Here is a 20,387-nt window from a genome sequence, read left to right on the forward strand (position 1 = left end):
TATGGAAACCCCTGTTCTAGACAAATAAGGGGAAAAAAATACAACAAAGAAATATGGAATTAAAATGAATGTCGCATAATGAAAATTTGGACTCAATAATATGTATTAATATAATGAAGATCTGAAGGATTAACTTCACTGGTCAGCGTGTCTATTGTGTTTTGTAAAATTGAAATGTAATGAGACTTTCAGGAACATTCTGTGGGAGAGCCATCAGTACGGTCGCATTTATTCACTCACTGAGTTTGGATGTATGTAAATGTGTTTGCACATTTTATCAAAACCGTATTAATGGCAGCAGAGCAGCGCGCCTACTTTTCCAGAATATAGAATAACTTCCCAGTAAAATAGGCCGGTGAATCACAGCTTTCTGTTACGGGAATAAGAGCAGGGTGCAGGAGACCAGTAAATCTAACAGAAAATACCGTATGAGGAAATCCAGACTGAGCAAGGCAAACAGAACCATACAATAATAAAACATGACATGACACGCTGAAATGAGTCCACTTCCACAGCAGAAATTTTCCGCTGAGATTTGCTGCTTCAGTAATGTGTGTTTTAAATAGTTTTTGGGTGAGTCAAAGCTCCAGACTCATTTGTCATCATGGTTGCATCATGAGCAGGAAGAACACACACTGCTGCTCTTCTCAGTCGTTCCTCTGCAACACGAGGGGTTCGAAGGTTGGCGCCGCAGCTCCACTATCAGGTTCAGGTTATTTATTTGTACTTTCAGGTAGATTTGGTTTGCAGATAAAAATATATTCTGATTTACACATTCTAAATCAACACAGACAACAGACTCTGATAAAAGTATACCCTACTCCGTCACATCCAAAAATCACTCGTACAAACATATTTATCAACTTGGCATTCCAAGTTAATAAATAAATAGGCCTTCTTAAGGGTACCATCATTTTTGTCCAGGCTAGTTTCATTATTTCGTTTTTTAAAAATGATTCTGTTGAACTACAATTCAAAAGCAATGTCAAATTGTCATTCCTTATTTTTCAATATATTTTTGAATTATTATTACTTTTGTCAGTTTCAAGTTATTTCAGTGAACATTGTGTTTTTTTCTTTCTTTAACGGAAGGGTACCAACAATTTTGTCAACGTCTGTATTTAAGATTTGGAATTGGGCCTTCCTCTCGGTGGACGCAACAGGGACTGCAACTTTCATAATCAGCAGGGCATTTGGCAAGATGGCTGCTGCCCAGCTGAGGATGGGTTTGCTGATTGCTCTTAGGAGAGAGCACAAATGGGGGGAGACAGTGTGAGACAAAGATTGAGGTGGACACTGAGAAGGAGCAGTTTAAGTGACATTATATAGCAGTCAGCAACAGTCCTTAATTACCGTAATCTTTCAGTTTTGTTTATGAATGAGCGTTTTATGGTTGTGAAAAGACAAAATACACCAGATAAAGTTTGAAATCAGCCTTCTGTCGTTTATTTATCGCACCTACACCTCAAGCTGAAGATCCCTTTCCTCTCGAGACATCACAATTGCCTGATCCTGAAATATAGTTCAAAATACATTTTCCCAGATCTCATCCATCTAAATATCCCATCTTATTTCAAATATTCACGTGTTCTATTGGCAGATATTCTTACTTATTAAAAACACCTTGTTTTCATGATATTGTGACTTGTATTTGGAAAAGCCTTTATTTCCAGTGTGTTATGGACCTAGGTACGTGCAGCACATTAGTGTTATTACACAGCAGTGGTGTGGCAGCGATCCCTCCTCTTCTGATGGGTAATGTGTTTTACTCAAGCTCAATTTCTCAACCAGGGCGAGATGTGCATAGGTGTCCAAAAACATAAGAATTAATTTCACTTCGCCGCCCTCCTCCTCTGCCCCCTCAGCTGACCTCGGCTGACCTCATCCAACTCCATGCGATCGGCAAATAATGAAAAAGTATACGATGTGCATAAAGGCCCTGGAATAAGATTCATAGGCTCCCCCCCTTAAGGATTTAAGGCTACAAGCGGCTGTTGCTCTGCATGATCATAAATATTAAAAGGCAGCGAGGATGGACACGAGCCGGCACTCGCCTCGACAAGGTCACGGCAGGAGAGGAGGAGGTTTGATCACTGGAGAAGAGGCGTATTGTTAGGAAAGCCATAAATCTGCAGAGGAAACCAAAGCTGAACCTGGATCACTAAAGCAAACAGCCACTTCAATTTCCTTCCAATGAAAAATACATGTAGTGTCAGGCTGACGGAGTAACAGAATAAATGGAAGGGATTTTTTAGGGGAGTTGTCAGAGGAACTAGCTGCACATACGCCTTTAGCTTGTCACCACTCTGTACTTAAACTGCTTTAATTTGGTGGTAAAACGTCCTAATAGGGAGGAAGCTGGCTGGCCACTACGCTGTCTTTGTTATCTAAGCTGGGAAGGTTATGTTACCTTTGTGTTCTAATTTTACACCTGATGTTACTATTTGGATCAGATTGCCCCGAGATATAATTGACGTCTAAAAAAATACATTTAAAATAATATATATTTTATTTATTTTATTTCTTAATAAATGTAGCATTTATGATTAACATTTGCAAATACTCTCTGCTAGATCACTTTTAACAATGGAAGTTTCATTAGTTTTCGTTTATGAAGTTATAATTTATGTCCAGATTTGTTTGCTATATGCCATAATCAAAGCTGTAAAGAAAATACAGGTCTGGAAAATAAGTGTAAACGCATAAATCCAATTTTGGTTGAGATGTTGGCTATGAAGTACACCTCTCAAAAATAAATCTGGGGAGTAAACACTGTTCAATCCCATATGAGCTCCAAGCCCCTCTGAGTAGAGACACTTTTTAACCTATTGCTGCTGGAGGATTGTATTTGAAGTGTCCTACACATAGACATCTTATAGACGGAGCATCGAACGCTACTGCCTACTGGCGCTGACGAAACACGTGGCCGCCATCTTGGAATGGTGATCCGCTCCACTCAGTGTAATTCGTTTGGCAGGAACAATGAACTGCATTTAATTAATCATACCTCACTGAATACCACTGATTTTCACGCGTTTTTTTCTCATACCTGTAGCTATGATAAAGGACACATGTTTTGGCGTGTTTTATTATTCATAGTTGGCTTAACAGTAATAGAATATTCTGATATGCTATAAGTGACCAGACGTCCGAGATCAAAACTGGGAACATAATCCCAGAGAAGGGGATTTTTATTTATTTTTCTTCAGCTATTTTTAAGTTGAAGAAACAATATATGATTAGGTTATATATATATATATATATATACATGTATATCCTACATAAACAATGTATGAATACATTAGATATCTATATATCTTAGGGACCTTATAGACTGTATCTCTTGACTGTTGCTGCAGCAGAGAGTTTATTCTGTCTTGACACTTTGTATTGATATTTTGTATTAACAACATTCTTTCCTTAAATGATTATAATGTTTACAGTGATTGTTTTCTATGTATTGTTTATGCATGTCGCTTTGGATAAAAGCGTCTGCCAAATACTTAAACATAAACATATATAAACACCTTAGAGTCTTTATATCAGCTAAAACCACCTATCTGTTTCACTGGATTCAGAATAAAACCAAATTCTGTCTTACCCAACAATGTTAGTATTTGAATATTGTTACTTGAACGACTTATTCATGGTTACAATTATACTGTTAAGAAAGTATTGTCTTATACTTTGCCTAAAATGAGAATGCATCATAATCAGTGGCGGCTGGTGAATTTTGTTTTAGGTGGGGCTGAACGTTTGTAAACCAAACCCCTGTAGGGGGGTCTGGGGTCATCCTCCCCCAGAGGATTTTGTTGTGATTTTCACATACAAATAAAGCATTCTGGTGCATTCTAACAAAATAATAAAGACAACATAGAACATTTCCTTACAAAGACGAATGGGGCAGGGAATTTATTTGCCTTGTAGAATTCAGCAAGATTAAAAAGTGCAAATACATCAATAAAAATTGGGAATTATACACAAGTTATATATATACAAGTTAACATTCTCTGTGTGTGTGTGTGTGTGTGTGTGTGTTTGTGAGAAAGTGAGTGAGTGAGTGAGTGAGTGAGTGAGTGAGTGAGTGAGTGAGTGAGTGAGTGAGTGAGTGAGTGAGTGAGTGAGTGAGTGAGTGAGAGTGAGAGAGAGAAAGAGAGAGAATGTTATTCTAAAATGGGTGAGTGTGTTACGGCCAATCTATTGTGTTGGTAACTTCACTCATAAATCTATCTACCGTCAAGTATGCATTTAGACAAGTAAGATAAAATATGCATTCCACAACATTAATATAAATGTGCAACCTTTTATGTGTGGTTGTTCAAGACACACTGAAGGCAACACAAGAGCCTCAGAAGCAACATCCGTCTCACTGTTTCCATCTCCCATGTCTACAAAACCAGACATTGACTCGGTATGTGGATTATATTGCACATGTTTTTTGATGGACATGGCATCCAACATGAGTGAAACACATCCATATTTAGCCGGGTCACCCTGGCATCTTCTTCCAGCATATCCAGCATCATCTTGTTCAGGCCAGGCTTGGCATCCACCGAACGCAGCCACCTGTAAAAATATTGAGAAGAAGCTATAGGCTAACGTGTTGGCATCAGTATTTTCCAAAAAGTCAATCGGACAACATTAAGCCTACCTACCTTTGTAATGTTTGTGGATGTGGGAGGGGAAAATGTCGAGTCTCTCTGAGGTATTTGTATGCCTTTGGAACATGTAGATGGAGTGTGAGTGCAAACTCTCTGCAGTCCTGTGTGTACTCATGGCCCTGCACTGCCGTGAAGTTCATCTTAAAATCTGAAATGTTATGAGCAAAGATGAATTAGTCCCCTTCAGATAATAACGGAGGAGTTTAATAAAGAGAGTAACAATAACATGTACATACATTTCAAAGTGCTAATTTTGTCTTACCTGAGTAGAATGCAAGCTTCACACTGAGCTATTCATTAATGAGGTTATTTTCCCTCAAATCCCCCCAAAGACCCTTCACTGTGGTCTTTGCCCTCTTTTCTCTGGACATGGCATTCTACTTCTCTCGCTTCTGTAGACGCTACGCTACCTGGCCATACTTGTCAACTGTCAATTTATGCTGCACCCGGGCTCCCCATCCACACTTCCAAGATGGCAGCCGCATTTCTTGCGTCACAGCGTTCGATGCTCCGTCTATGATATAAAATGTCTATGGTCCGACACATGCCCCCAGGAAGTCCGCTGGACGCTGAGGAAAATATTGGTAGTGGCCAAACAGCGGTACTTCAACTTTCGTATCTGTCCGTGACGTCACCCGGCGCAGAAATACTTTTTCCCATTGACTTATATTGGCAAACACACGTCTGTAAATCAGTGGATATTTTTAAACTGAATAAACTACCCAGTATGGACCCTTTTATAGCCCTTGTTCAAACCATTAGGTCCTTAAATTCGTAAATGCACTAAAAGCTGAATCCAGATTTAATTTCTGTCCATTCCTTCTACTGAGCTGAAGCGGGAGAACAGGGGCGGGGCTTAAGGGGAAACTCATCTGCGCTTGATCTATGGGGCCACATACGGGTACTTCTTCTCTGACAGCCAGGAATGATGGGTAATTTGTGACGTTAGCTCTTGAAAAATGTCAGGCCATTTTGCCTTCATGAGCCAATGAGCAGCTCTCATAGGAATGAATGAGGTCCCGCTTCCAACACTGGATCCAGTTCTTATTATACGTCCATGGTCGTACACACTGTTCGTAGAGTAATCTCTGTCGCCCCTCCCCTCCATGTGCAGGTTTGACGGGTTCAGTGAGAGAAAATGTGAAATGTTGAGATTGTTCTGGAATAACATTGTGTAGATTCCCACACTACAAAGAGGGAAAAACAGAAGCAGACAGCTTCTCGATGCTTCGATTGTTACAGTGAATAAAATGTTTGTGTGTGTGCGTGTGTGTGCGTGTAATTGAGTGACAGTGAGTATTGTTGTGTTTCTGTGTCTGTGCGCCCCAGTATTGTATCTGGGTCAAACATTTTATGAAGGACATAAATGTGTTGGATCAATTAGTATATATTTTGTAATCTACATGTTCTTTAGAGAAATTAAGGAAGGTTGGAAAAAAATGTCCTTTTATTTTAATCAATTTGACTGGGGTTGAAAAATGGGACAAGGGTTAAACATTGGACAAAAAAATATAGGCTACATATTGAAAAACATGCCTTTCATTTGGCAAAATTATTATCCCTATTTCAAGCATTGGACTCCAAAATGTGATGATGGTGGAGTGAAAGAGCAAGCAATGTTACTTCCATTGCTTTACTAATTCTAATTTGTTCTGTTAAAATGGTTTAGTGTAATATGGTGTGGTTAAGGGTTGTACTGTTCGGCCTGTGCCTCGTTTTGTATCGTTATTCATTTTAAAATGTATTGTAACATTGTATTACTGGTATCCATCGCAGTAACTGTAATGTGATTATGTCTTCTTCTTCTGCACTCTATTTCTACATTCCAGTTGAAAAACAATCATTACCTCACATTAGCATTAATATAATTCCGTTTCTCCCAAAGTGTGATGGTGATGCAGGGCGCGTCAGGCTCTGCTGCCAATTCTTAGGTTTGGTCTTTGCAGGCGTTTAATGTAGCATCGATTAGTCCTAATAAATGTGCCCCCCCCCCCCCCCACCACCACCCCCATCAGTACACGTTGAGGCAGAGAGGTGTACTGCAACACCAGAGATGTTCGAGGGGATGTCAAATCAAAATGATTATAAATTCAGGAAGAACCACCGGAACCTGAAAAGCAATGTGTGGTGTTCAAGAGCTGTTGGTGAAAAGAAGGTCACACTTGCTGAACTGCTTTTCCCTACTGATCATTTTACAGTCATGAAGAACACAACGGTGCCCGGTGAGTACAAGTGTAAAAACCTGGCTAGAAATAGGTCAACGCTTTAACACATGCTCTGCAGAGGATCATGTTGGCTGAAATACAGGGGATTCTTTGGAAAAGATGGTGAATCTCATTTTTAAGTACAGTTGGTACATTATTAGAGGTCCTACTGTTTCAAACAGATGAGGATCAGCAGGCTGGTAATGAGACAATACAAGCAGTCACACGATGTGTAAGTCACTGTTAACTCTGTGTGTTCAAGGACAGTCGGACTTTTCTGTGTTTTATAGTTGTGTCAGGGGTGCCAGTCAGGTCTCTTTCCTGACATTTAATATTAATGTAAATCACACTAAGTGACACTGCAAAAAAAGAAATGCATACAAAAAAAGAAATAATAATAATCTTAAGAAAAAGGTTTTACTCAAGTGAGTCAAATCAGCCCGGGAATCAGTCCCGGGTTTTCTGGGGGATTATGAAGTGACCAGCTCCCTTCTAGTTTAAGCAGGGATGATTTGGAAATTTGAGGGTGAAACTAGGGATTAAAAGGGAATTAATGACCTCATTTTGTTCTCTAATTTGAGTGTGTTGCTCTGAAGTTATTGCTACTGCCTTCCTTGCTCTACTCGCCATGAATGACTGATAAAGCAGGGATTTGAATGGAGGTGCAGACTGGAAATGAATCACTGTCTGGATGGGCATTTTCAGAGATGAAAACTAAGGTTGTTACAGATTAAAACATTTGAATTGTACTACAATCTGTTGGAGATTGGTTCAAGAGTCGGTTTTAATATACTGGAGACATTTAAACCCTGTCCAATCTGAATGGATTGTTAATACCCATTTTTCAGATTACAGCTCACAGATTTTGACTAGGTTGTTTTACTGCATAATTTTGGACGGGGAAGCAGGCTGTCCTTCTCCGCTGGCCTTGGAGCTATTTCTTCCTGCAGCCTTAATTTCTGCCACTAAAAGAAAGATGTGTCAGGTGTAGTTTGCTGCCAGCTTAAAACCAGTCCAGTTGTCAGTGACATCTACAAAGCAGGCATGTCCGCGTCCTTTATTTTCTCCCGAAACCTGTCTGTCTTTGAATTTCATCAGCAGAGCAGATGAATGTTTCCATTGTTGGGAGCCTGATGGATACAGGGAATTACTGCCCATTTTGTGGTGCTCACCTTCAAAGGTTGGAGCCTTGTAATCATATAACACGACGCGCTCCAAATCAATGCAGCACAAGAGCATGACGGCCTTCAGCCTCACAGCTCCAGCTCATTTATGGGATGTGAAAATCAATGACTCGCAGAGGTCCTGCCTGGGGAAAACTCCTTTACATTTAAGATTTCCTTTGCGGATTTACGCTGGTTGTCGTTAACAATCTCCTATACTGAGGTCACCACTGCTTAGCCTCCCGCACGCACTTCCTGTTATCCTGCTAGATTTTTTATTTAGATTTTATTTTATGCTACTTTGTACTTCTACTCCACTACACTGAAAAAACCGAAATGTTGACTTCAATTAAATGTATTACGTAAACACATTTAACTTAACTGTAGTTTTATTGAAAGCAATAATATTAAGTTGAACCGACTATTTTGTATTTAAAAGTTAACGTATTGCTTCCAACTAACCTAGTAGCCTACAGTTTTGAGAAATCCGTCGATATAATGCCTTTTATTAAAGTCAAAATTTCAGTTTTTTCAGAGGTAAATGGTGTACTTTTACTCCACTACATTTATTTAATCCCTTTAGTTACTTTACAGATTTGGATTAATGATGGTAAATATAATCACTATAATTCACAAGCTACCCTGCAGTATACACAGTCATCAAAACTAGCTGCACCTTTAATGATCAGTAATTATAAAACATATCAGATATATTATTATGAAATGGACCAATCAAACAATGACTGCTTTTAATGTCGCTCCGTTGCCTCATAAGGCTGGCTAATGTAATCTACTGTTGGCGGGACGGCTTCATTAAACCCGAGTTGGAGCTGCTGTCACTCAAAAGCAAGGTTAGGACGGTGGAAACAGGAGGAGTCTTTAGCGAAATTCACAGAAGCTTCTAATTGGATGTTTCACACCAGTCCACCTTCCTCTCCACAAGCCGTGTGTTGTTCTGTAGCCACAGAGTTTCATTAAAGCTGCGTGTGACATTCAAGAGCAGGCTCATTGAGTCCGTTTTCTGACTAACAGACTGTACAGAAAACAATGTTGTGAATGTCACTGGCTGTGTGCAGAGATCATTATACAGAATGAGAAACCCGATGTTTGCTTCCCTCTTTAGCTCTGCTCCAGCCTCCTGTTGCTCCATTGTGATAGGCCCATGTTCATTTGCCAGGCTCTCTTTAAAACCAACTGTTGGAAATTCTAATGTTGATTTCAAAGTTTCTAAAGATGAAAAACATGTCTGAATGAATTTTGGGGGAAATGTGTTGACGATGAGACATATTACATACGGCATATTTCAGTTTGATTGGCGTGAATAGACATCATTAACAGGTTAAATAACAGGGTAAATTAAAAGTGTAGTCCCAGTGTAATATTGGGAGTCTGGGTTGAAGCAGCGTTCAGTTATTATGCTCCAAATGTCTGGAACAAACTAGAAACCTTGAGGTCTGCTGCAATTCTTATTTATTTTAAATCGAGATAGGGCTGAACGATTTTGGAAAATAATCTAATTGCGATTTTTTCCCTCAATATTGCAATTGCGATTTAATATGCGATTATTTTTTCAAGGTCCTCTTATGTATTTTTCAACAAACACAAACAATAACTCAAGCGTGATTACAATCGTGAACCGTAGCGAGGCACGTTCTGCACAATGCCTGACGTTGCGCAGCATCTTCCTTTATAAAGCCAAAATAATTCCACACAACTGACGTGCTGCCCCTCTTTGGTACCAAACTTCCAGCCGTGCCCTCTTCTGACGAGCCTGAGGCCATTGTGCAACAGGTTCAAGCGCAGCGTTGACTTCTTTCCCTGCCTGCTCGGCTCCGCTCGGCTTGGCTCGGCTCGCTCGCAAGTCACGTGGTCACGTGACCAGTCCAATTGCAGCCTTTGCGGTTGGAAAATCTCGTGCTGTCATATCGCGATATTATCGCAAATGCAATTAATCGTTCAGCCCTAATCCAGACTGAAGATTTCTCTTTTTGCCGCTGTTTTTAATTGGAATATTCATATTTCACATTGCACTGTAACTTTTCTTCATGTATTTTATACCTGTGTTATTCATGTTTTATGTTTATTTTATTATCTTTGCTTTTTAATGACTTTTTATAATGTGTTTCTGCTGCACTCATTTTCTCAATGCTCTTACTGTCTTTCATCTTTGTAAAGCACTTTGAATCGCATTGTGTTGAAAGGTGCTTTATAAATAAACTGGCCTTGCCTTGGGTTACCCATTGATAAATCATCACCACCATTCCCACTTGACTAGGCAAAAGTCTTGCTATAAAAATAAGTAAAATGTCTCTTATTGTCCCACCTTTTTGCCTCGTGCTAGCCAGTAGGAGTGCAAGTGTTGCATAGTGATGTCATTATGTTCCTGAAGTAAACAAAGGAGTCCTTAGGAGGCGTTCAAAGCAGGGGGAAGAGTGTGAGGGAGAGACACTTCCTCTGGAGGGAACACGTGGATTTTAGCCTTTGCAGACCATTTACATGCACTATAGAACTCACTACAGGAAAGGGAAACTCAGAGGCGAATAGCCTTTAAGTTATTGTACTGCTTTCTTTCAGGACATTTAAGGACAGCAGGAAGTCTACACAACCCTACATAACCTAGATAATTATTATTCTGCCTACTATTTCCAAGAAATACTCATATTCCAGAATCAATGTCAACATTTAGTGCCGAATCTCAGCCTGAAACGTGATACTATATGATTTAAACTCCACCCTGACTCACATCAGAAGTGTTGTGATTCAACTCTCTGATTTCTGGTCATATTACCTCATTTCTTTTTTTTTACTTATTCTTTATGGGTTATTTTCTCACATTCCCCTTTACATCCAATATTATTCCAATTTAAACTCCACATACACCAAAAAATGGTCATCCTACATTTTATAATAATACAGTCCAAAATACTATATATATATTATATTAATACCAGAAAAATATTTTGGGGTGTCACAGTCCAGCCTTTTTAATCCTTCCATTATTATTCCCAGTTTCCTCCTATTATATCCACCAATGGTGTCCATTCAAAAAAAAGGTTTCCCTCTGTAACCGTAGCCTAAATGTAATCTTTTCCATTGTATAAATATTTCTTAGAATTGTTAGCGTTTGAGCATAGGTGGGGGGATTTTTTCTAGCCATATTATTGTAAATGTCCTCATTTTAAAGACTTTTCGATGACTGGGAAGCTACGTTAGACATGTGCTTGGATCACTTGATGAAGGTATTGCTCAATGCAGCACAGCACCATCACTGTGATTAAAGCTTTAACTCCAACACATTATTTAACATATTTTAACAAGACATAAATCTTTACAAAACCAATCTTATGTGAGTTGAACACTGCTTTCCATTTCCTCTTCTAATTTGTCCCAGTTTGTCTTGATTTATTTCTCTTTTTCCTGTACTTGGGGGAAAATGGAGGCTTATATGTAATAAATATTCGGCCGAAAAACCTTCAACTTTAGCTCTACTTTAGCACCGTTGGAGGTTATTCAACTAATTACATGCTTGCAAGAAGATTTATCCTCTCAAATGTGACTGGGACCCTTCACCTGTGCTGCATTAGTGCTGCGGTGTACCTGTACACAGTATAATGAAATGGAAGAGAAATGAAAAACATGATCCATGTCCTTAGTGCAGAGTGGAGGCCTCCATATCATACAAACCAGTATTCCACTCCACTGACACTTGTCTTAATCACAGCATAAGGCTGATCCCCGTCCTATGGAGGCGCAAGGAAGCGCGGGCTTCCTGCAGAGGGCTGACGGGTTGACAGCTGCAGTCGCAACATGACAAAAGACCTTTGTGCCGATGTTATTTCTTCACTGGAGAAGCTCAAGGTCGAAGCGCTCCGAGAGGGAACGAGAAAAAGAGATGAAAAGGAATTAAAGCTGCCTACTTGTCTGTTCTCTTCCCTTCTGAGTGTTTGTGCTGAGAAAATCCAACCCTGAGGGGCTTTTTCTCTTCTTTGCTCTTTTGGTGTTTTGGAGTTAAGAAATCACTGAATGTGTTGGGTGGGTGGACTGAGGCATGATTTAAAAAAAGGAGGGGGTATGTTTATAAAATGGGGCAAATTATAAAAGCTTCTGCAAAACTAACTCCATATTGATCTGTTGGTAAATAGATTGTTCTGTCATAGCTTTGGCTTTAAACAGTGGCGGTTCTAGACCTATTTTCTCTGGGGGGCCAGTTATTTTATGAGATGGGCACAATAAACGTGGGTAAAGACAATATAAAGTAATTGCGTAAAACAAACATAAAATATAGTAATTGGTATTTGTTTCTGTGACTTTAAGTTAAACTCCTTTGCTTAAGTAACAACATAGTTACAGTAGTGATTTTTTTTTGCTATAACGAATAAATAGTAATATTATAAACTTTGCTTTTGGAGGGGGGCCACAGGGGGGTCCCAGGTCAGCGTTACGGGGGCACTGGCCCCTGTTGCCCCCCCTCCTCCTAGACCCGCCCCTGGCTTTAAAACTACATGAGGACAACAGTACCAGTGTACTGCATGTTGTTCCTGGCATTGGATTCTGTTATTGGGGAAAATAATACAGAAACTTTAATTAGAGATGTATTCTCTTCCAAGTTTGTTTATTACTTAATATTTGAAAACTCATATCCCATTGTCAATAAACCTTTTTTTTAAACTGATGAGGCGCCTTTTTAGTAGCATTGGGTTATGGCTATTGACGCTTCGAACAGTACCCAGAGGCTGTGTCTGGCTAAGATGTTTTGAGTATTGATTTTTCTTTTATGGACCTCTAATAGTATAAGTCCTCCTGGAAATTCCCAATAATCGTGTGAGTAATCCTGCCAGAGCACTTTATATCAAGCTCTGTATAATAACAGTTCAATCAGGAGAGACTTGTTTTGATGTTACACTATATATTTATTGCCAAAAATACACAGATGAAGTAATGGTGTTTGGCGATTAGACCCTGTTGTGCAGGAGTATTTTTAGGGAGGGGGAAAATTGAGCCTATAACACCCCATTGAGAGGGTGAGCGTAGTAAAATGGAACTATGTGAATGACAGATATAGAGGCGGACTTCCTGGTTGAACTTGCGCTGAGCTTCATTATTCTGCCTCCCCACATTTTCAAAAAAAAGAACGACCAATGAAGAGCTCGCTTCACCATTGAAGAGCCAAGTTAGCAAACAGGCATGTTCTTTGTATAGTATTTCACTGGTAGGAAGAGCAGTTGTGCCTTGTTTATGTTGAGCTCCAGGTGGTGTGCACACATCCAGTGAGAGATGTCAGCCAGAAAACTGGAGATGCGTGCAACCACACGGGTTTCAGACTGGGGAAATACAGAAACAGTTGAATATCTGCATAGAGAGGTAGCACTGAGACAGTGTTGGCCTAGACCAGTGGTACCTTTTTTGAATCAAGATCTACTTTTAAAGTTGATAGTGTGTCGAGATCTACCAAGCCACAACGAAAGCCATAGCGTAGCCACAATTAATTGTGCACCTATATAATAACACAATGTTCTGACACAAAGATCAAGTTTTAACAATAATAATACATTTATTGAAGTAAATGTACGTCGTGCAAAGAATAAGCACAAGTAGGCCTAGGACTGGCCCGTGACAACACAACAACATACAACCCATTAAATACAATGCCTAGTTCAAGTTGGAAAAGTGGTTCTCTACCTTAGTGGGACTTCTGCCACTGAGAGGAGGAAGCTAGTCTCTCATAGTCCGGACAGTAGGAGCTGAGTGCCAGCCGTAAGCAGGCAGCAAGGTGGTCATCAGTCATGGTGGATCTGTATTTTGACTTAATGATTTTCATATGTGAAAGAGACTCACACAAATATGTTGATCCAAAAAGTGCAGTCAAATTCTTTGCAGTTTGTCTGAGGTTGGGGTACTTCTCTTTCTGCATTAGATTCCAGAATTGGACATTTGTGTCAGGTCTCTTGATTTGAGCTCAATGTCATTATTTAGTGTGAGGATCTCATTCTCAATAGCACCGCTATCCAGGTTGAAGAGTGATGCCACTTTGGACGTTATACATCCACATCTATATAACAGGCTCAATGGATGCAAAGTCAGTAAAGCGCATGTCAAATTCTGAGAAGATGCTTTGCACTTGATCATCATAACGTGCACTCTCAAGCTCCACACAGTCTTTGCCCTGACGCTTAAGTTCTGTGTCCATGTGTGGAAAGTTCCGCAGATCACACTGTTGCAACCTGCTTGATAGCAGCTGTAACTTGCTTTTAACGGTGTTCACGGAGCTGATCATGTTGATGATGTGTTTGTTCTTACCCTGCAGCTCTAGATTCGAGTTATTGAGCTTGTCAGTCAGATCAGTAAGAAAGGCTAAATCCAAGAGCCACTGACTGTCTTCTAGCTGTGCATATTCAGCATGGTTTGAACGTTTCAGAAATTCTTTAATTTCGGGCAACAATTCAGAAAACCGTTCCAGAAATGTACCTCTGCTGAGCCACCTTACGTCTGTGTGCGGCGGCAGATCTGTGTGTTCTGCACCGGTCTCCTCCAGTTGCGCACAAAATAATCGCCTCTGCAGACTCCTGCCCCGAACAGAACAGGCAATCTTGTTAGCCACATCCATCACGTCTTTCATATTTAAAATCTTCGCGCACCACCCTTGCTGGTGAATTATACAATGGTAATTCAGGAAATCCGTGAAAGATTCAGACTGTTTGCACAATCCAATGAACCCAGCAGTACGTCCAATCATTGCTGGAGCCCCATCAGTTGTAATGGAGATGAGTTTGAAGAGGGGCAACTTGCTCTTACTATGAATTCCATAGAAACCTGAAAAATATCTGTGCCTCTTGTGTGCCCTCTCAAAGGCAAAATGGTCAGCAGCTCTTCTTTTACACTCATATTGTCGAAAACCATTCTAATGAACACACATAGCTGAGCCACATCCACAGCATCAGTGGATTCATCGAATTGCAGAGAAAAACACTCACATGTGTCAATATCATTCCTCAATTGCTGTTCAACATCCTCCGCCATTCCCTCGCATCGCTGTGTAACAGAATTTCTTGATGTCTTCTTGTCTTCTTTTTCTTTCGATTTTTAAAATCGGCAAAAAGTGCATCTGCGGCTTTCACAATTTCACCATCCTTGAACGATTGCTTTCCTTTTGCAAGAACACGACAGACACGATAAGAAGCTATGGTTGCAGCCTTACTCGTGGTATTGGGCCTGGTAAAAATGGACTGTTGTGCTGCTAGCTGACTTTTCAATCCCTTGACTTTTCGGGCGCGCAGTGGAGATTTAGCTGGGAAGTTTGTATCGTAGCTCTTGTGGACCGTCTTCAAATGCTGCTCCAAATTCCCTTTCTTTGGTAAAGCCACATTTGCATTGCAGATAAGACAGATGGACTTGGCATTCGAATACACAAAAAATAATCCTCCTCCCACTCTGAATGAAAATGATAAGTTTTAGATGTTTTAGCTTCTGCTGCCATGGTAGTATCCACTCGCTCTAGTCAAGCTTCTCGCACCCTTCCGAGTCCTTAGTTACAACCTAGCAACCATACCCTGCGCGCGCAGATAGAAAGAAGCACGTGAGATGTTTTCTGTGATTATGCCTGATCTACCTTACTATAGCTGTACAAATCTACACACTGCTTCACGCGATCAGCTGTTCATTGTGCCTATTTAAGATGTTTTAAGTTGGAAGTTTTAATGTAGGCCTATTTTACACAACAGTAGGAGGATAGCCTACACACAACATTTTCTCGCGATCGACTGAGGAGGCGGTAGGAGAGGAGCTTTCTAAATGCCAGCATTTTTAAAAAACTGTTTTCAAAGAGGAGCGAGCGCATTGTGTTGCATTCTACTGCCCCATCAAAAAAGAACTGCACCTAGTATCTTTTATCTGAACACTGTGCAGTTATTGTGCGACCGCCCTGAGAGCTTTGAGTTGAAAATACATCACCTTTTTGTAAAAAGCGCTGATGACCCAGTAGAAACTGGAGGAATATTTGGATATGTCTTTTAGATGAAAACTGTCATAACAACAACAACCCAAAAAAAGCATTTAGCCTGGCAGATACTCAGTCTGGCTGCTGGTGTACTTTTATCGCAAAATGTTGACCGTCCTTCTCGCTCTACCACGGTCAGACTGAGAGGTGAAGCTCATTTTGACAAAGTGTGAGAGAAAGCATCTTCTTGTTGGTGTTTATGGTTGAAAAACAATGCCAAAGAAATAAAAATGCTATTCCTTGGTTTGTTGGTTGTTGTCCACCTTGGCTTCACTCAGGATGTGGCCCTCTTTGTCAAGTGTATTACTTGCAGTTACATGCTGAGGCTCTGCATTCACACTGTGCCGTTTTCTGAGCACATGCAGTTTTTTTTTTCAATTGTTTCCAATTAGGAGAGAGCGTATGCCTTCCCATGCAGTTTTTGTGCGGACAAACCGAGCTCTTGGGGGTGAAAATATTTCATATTTTTAGAGAAGCTTTGCTGACGTCACTGTAGACTGTAGAGAATCTTGGTTTTGTGTCTTTCAGAGGAAATGATCATCTTTGAGCGGATAAGTTGGCGAACCCTGGATGTTGTCACAGAGACAATAAGAATTGCACTGGGGGTGTCTTTTTTGACGAAATGTGCCCTTTCAGCAACTCCATTTTCACAAGGGCTTAGTGTCTTTAACTCCTAAACTACCAGGACGTCCTTATATGTGCACTGATGATCCAGATGATTAGTATTTTGCAAGTGAGCCTTCTGAGTGTAAAGAGCGAGGCCAAGATATCAACATTCCAACCTCAGCTTGTACCATTACCCCTCGCTTGAATAGCAATCCATGTCCGCCTGATAGAGCCATGGAAACAGGCGGAATATTCTCAGGGTTAATCTCTGCACACTCCGAGCCTGTTGCCCTTCAGAAGGATTGAATCTGTTTAAACCTGAAGGATCACATTACGTACAGCAGCTTCTGTGCATTGAGGTGACTTTACTAAAAATGTCCTTGCATAATTCCGAAAGGACAAACCAACGGCAGATAACAGAAATAGAAATCACACTGTGAGCAGTTTCTATGTTTTAATCTACAATGGAAGCCTGAATAAGGATTCAGGAAAGTCATTACTGAAAACATCTATAGTGGTTTCCTCCGTGAAACCAATGCTTCCCCCGCTGTTCCTCTTATGCAGAGCATATTCTGAGCTATGCAGCCGTAGGCTTTTTTTAATTAGAAGTGTACAGTTTTTATTTCTGTGGGTCGGATTGTATAAACTGGGTTTGAAGAACAAAGCTTGACTTTGATCACTCCTCTGAAAAAGACGGTGAAGTGGCTGTTATAACACGCTGTGATAACAGGCAGGGAGGTTTCATGGTTGCACAGAACAGGAAGTAGAGACCCCTCACACTGTTCCTGCACACTGTTCCCTCACACTGTTCTCTCCTGACATCTTTTTTAGACATTGTAGTTCACTTTAATCAACTTGCTTTTTTTTCACTAAACAGAATATGGTCGTGCTTAATCTTGTTGTGCCATGACGGCTTTGATATGATTTAAATCGGACATGTGTTGGTGGTCCTAATAACCTCACTGACATTTCTTCCTCCCAGATTAACTCAAGGGGGTGCAAAAAATCAGTGTCTGAAGAAGTACTCTGACCAATAAACGTCTAAATAAAAACAATAGATAGAATAAGTACTCAGATTATTTTTTCTTCTAACAACAAATGCTATGGTCTTAAAATACTCCACTACAAGTAAATGTCATGAATTCTATATTTTTATATTTTAAGTAAAAGTTAAAAGTATTAGCTTAAAAAAGTACAAAAAGTAAAACATAATATAAATTACCTAAATATTATCAGATAAATGTACATCAAGTATCAAAGGAATAATAATGGTTGCAGAATGGATCTCACATGTATTTTATGGTTATTTTTTTATCCTGTTTTTTAAAATGTAAAAGCATTTTAGTGTTCTAGTTTGTCAATGCTGATCTAATTTAAATGAGCTTATCATTAGTTTTAAATGAACAGAGTAACTGTGTGTGTAAATGTAGTGGAGTAAAAGTATGATTTTTGCCTATTTGATGTATTTTAGTAAATCGTATAGTGCAAAGCTTTTCCTCCGCTCTGCAGCGAGGGGGATGGCCTGCCATCCTTCCACCACCTGCTTAGCTGCTGATGTTTCGTTCCTGAGATTGTTGAGAGTGAAACAGTGGAAGAACATCTGTGTAATCCTATATATAACAGCTAATGAAACAACACAGATATGGTGGCAACCACATGGAAACCAAATGAAAGAATGAGTTTCTACGGTTACTGTGTGGAATACAATTAAAGAAACATTGTGCTACATTTGGAGCCAGTCAGTGTAGCTGATCCTAACCTTCTGCTCACGCCTCACTTCTATAGGACATTTCAGATTCAGAACACTTTGTCGCCGTTATATTACATACAGCTATGGAAAAAAATGAAGACAGTACTCTTACCAAGTTTTTCTTAAATCTCTAAATCTACATGTTTGGCAGCCATTCCAGTGTCTGTTGAATTCCAACACAGAGACATGTGGTCAGTAGTTTATAGAATACAATAAAAAAATTAAAAAACTCAAAGACATATGTATAAATAATAAAACAAGAGAAAATGATAATGCTGAAGTGGTCTCTTAATTTTTTTCCAGGGCTGTAAATCGAAATGTGTCTTTGGCACTGGCAAATAAAATAAAAATAACACACAGTACAACATACAATTCATACACACAAAACAAGGGCAATTGCATCTTAAAGTGTAAAAGTGGCAGTCTTATTAAAATCAGTTTGTTCTTCCACTAGCTTGGGTCTATTAAAATATCAGTTGTATAAAAAAGGAATAATGTGCTATACATTAAAATTAGGTCATGGTGTTGGTGGCAGAACTTTTTGGAATATGATATTAATAAGTACCATACACTGTCCTTGTAAAGCCGAGTCATGCATAGCCACTTTGGATTTGTGGAAGTGACTGACAGCGGGCTTATAGGGAGGAAGAGATAAAGCAGTGGAAGAAGCAAGGAAGGCTGGAGAGCGGAGAGAAAAACGGATAGTGAAAAGAGGATAAAACTCAATGGATATCATTAGAGGACAAGGACGAGCGAGGTAGAGCCGGGGCCAGAGAGGGAGGCCGTGATAACGAGGAGCTGTTTAAATGCCAGGTCCCCTCAGGTGACCAACGCTGTGGGATGAGCTCACACAGTAAAACCCAGCACAGACATACAGAAGTATTAATACACTCTGAAGTCGCCGGATGCTTAAAGGCCACACAGTTTCTGTTTTCAGTGACCCACATACCCAAAGAGTTCCAGGTGTTTCCCTCTAAGGGACACAGTGAGCAGATGGAGTCTTTCACCGCTATTCCCTCTGCCATGCATTCTTTTATTTGAATTACTTTCACATTGATGATTTGATTTCATAATTGTTGCATAATAATGTACATTTCATAAAGCAAGTGGCGTAAATATAAGATTATGATTTATTTCTGGAAATTACATTTGAAAAAGTAGTGTTAGTCTGATTCAGCGTTCCCAATGTGGGGGTACTTGTAAATCCACTTGGTTACCACTGTAGGTATGTTTTGTGTCCGAGCAGCCCAGAATCCACACTATGCCTAAAATAAAGCAAAGTTAATTCTGTTTCCAAGTTGTTCAGTTTTCCCCATAAAAAATATCAAAAATAAATGATAAAAATACGGTTAAAGCACCGGATTGATGAGCAGAATCGGAAGAGTAGTAGTACCGTTAAAATCCTAACGATACCCATCCTTACACACCAGTCATTAATAGGCAGGATATGTGTAGAATAGGAATGGAATTGTGAATATTTGCAAGCTGTATTACAAATAGTACTTAATGTCAATTCATATATTTTCATTAAGAAAAAGGCCTACTAGTTTCAATCCTGCCTAATCATTTCACAGTGCATAGGATCATTTTCAATACAAGCACTTTTTATGTTCAATGAATAAAAAATGTACAAATATAGTTGGATCTTGTATCTTGTTAGACATTTAATCCTACCAATCTAGGTTGGAACCGAGTTAGGGGGGCTCGAAAATATTTCCAATTACCCAATTGGACTGAAAAAGTTTGGGAACCACCGGTCTAGTTAAATGCATTGTAGCACAACATGGAAGTTAAAGCCACGCTCCGTTTATTTAACTGTATTTAAGTGCGATACAAATATTCTTTCAGAATCCATGTGTAGTTTGGGAGTATTCTTGTGTGTAGTTTTCTCCTTTTATTGTATCTCCATTGCCAAGGGGCAAGTAAATGAAATAAAATAAAATAAAAGTTGTATGTATATTTTAAGATGTGAATTAATAACAGTTTAATGTAACAATTAAAAATACTAAT

The 20,387-nt window shown here is 39.6% G+C and overlaps 1 protein-coding gene and 1 long non-coding RNA gene across 2 annotated transcripts in view; one reads left to right on the top strand and one right to left on the bottom strand.

Annotated features, from left to right (window-relative positions):
- Nucleotides 1–20,387, top strand: part of LOC134874670 (glutamate receptor ionotropic, kainate 5-like) — a 290,705-nt gene that overhangs the window by 25,362 nt on the left and 244,956 nt on the right. The window lies entirely within an intron of this gene.
- Nucleotides 3,904–5,411, bottom strand: LOC134875364 (uncharacterized). Its single transcript, XR_010167186.1, has 3 exons — nt 4,924–5,411; nt 4,656–4,809; nt 3,904–4,566 (listed from the first exon to the last, which is right to left on the bottom strand). It is a non-coding gene; the product is annotated as an uncharacterized LOC134875364 (long non-coding RNA).

Source organism: Eleginops maclovinus, chromosome 13 (assembly GCF_036324505.1).
Source record: "Eleginops maclovinus isolate JMC-PN-2008 ecotype Puerto Natales chromosome 13, JC_Emac_rtc_rv5, whole genome shotgun sequence".
Taxonomy (NCBI): Eukaryota; Metazoa; Chordata; class Actinopteri; order Perciformes; family Eleginopidae; genus Eleginops; species Eleginops maclovinus.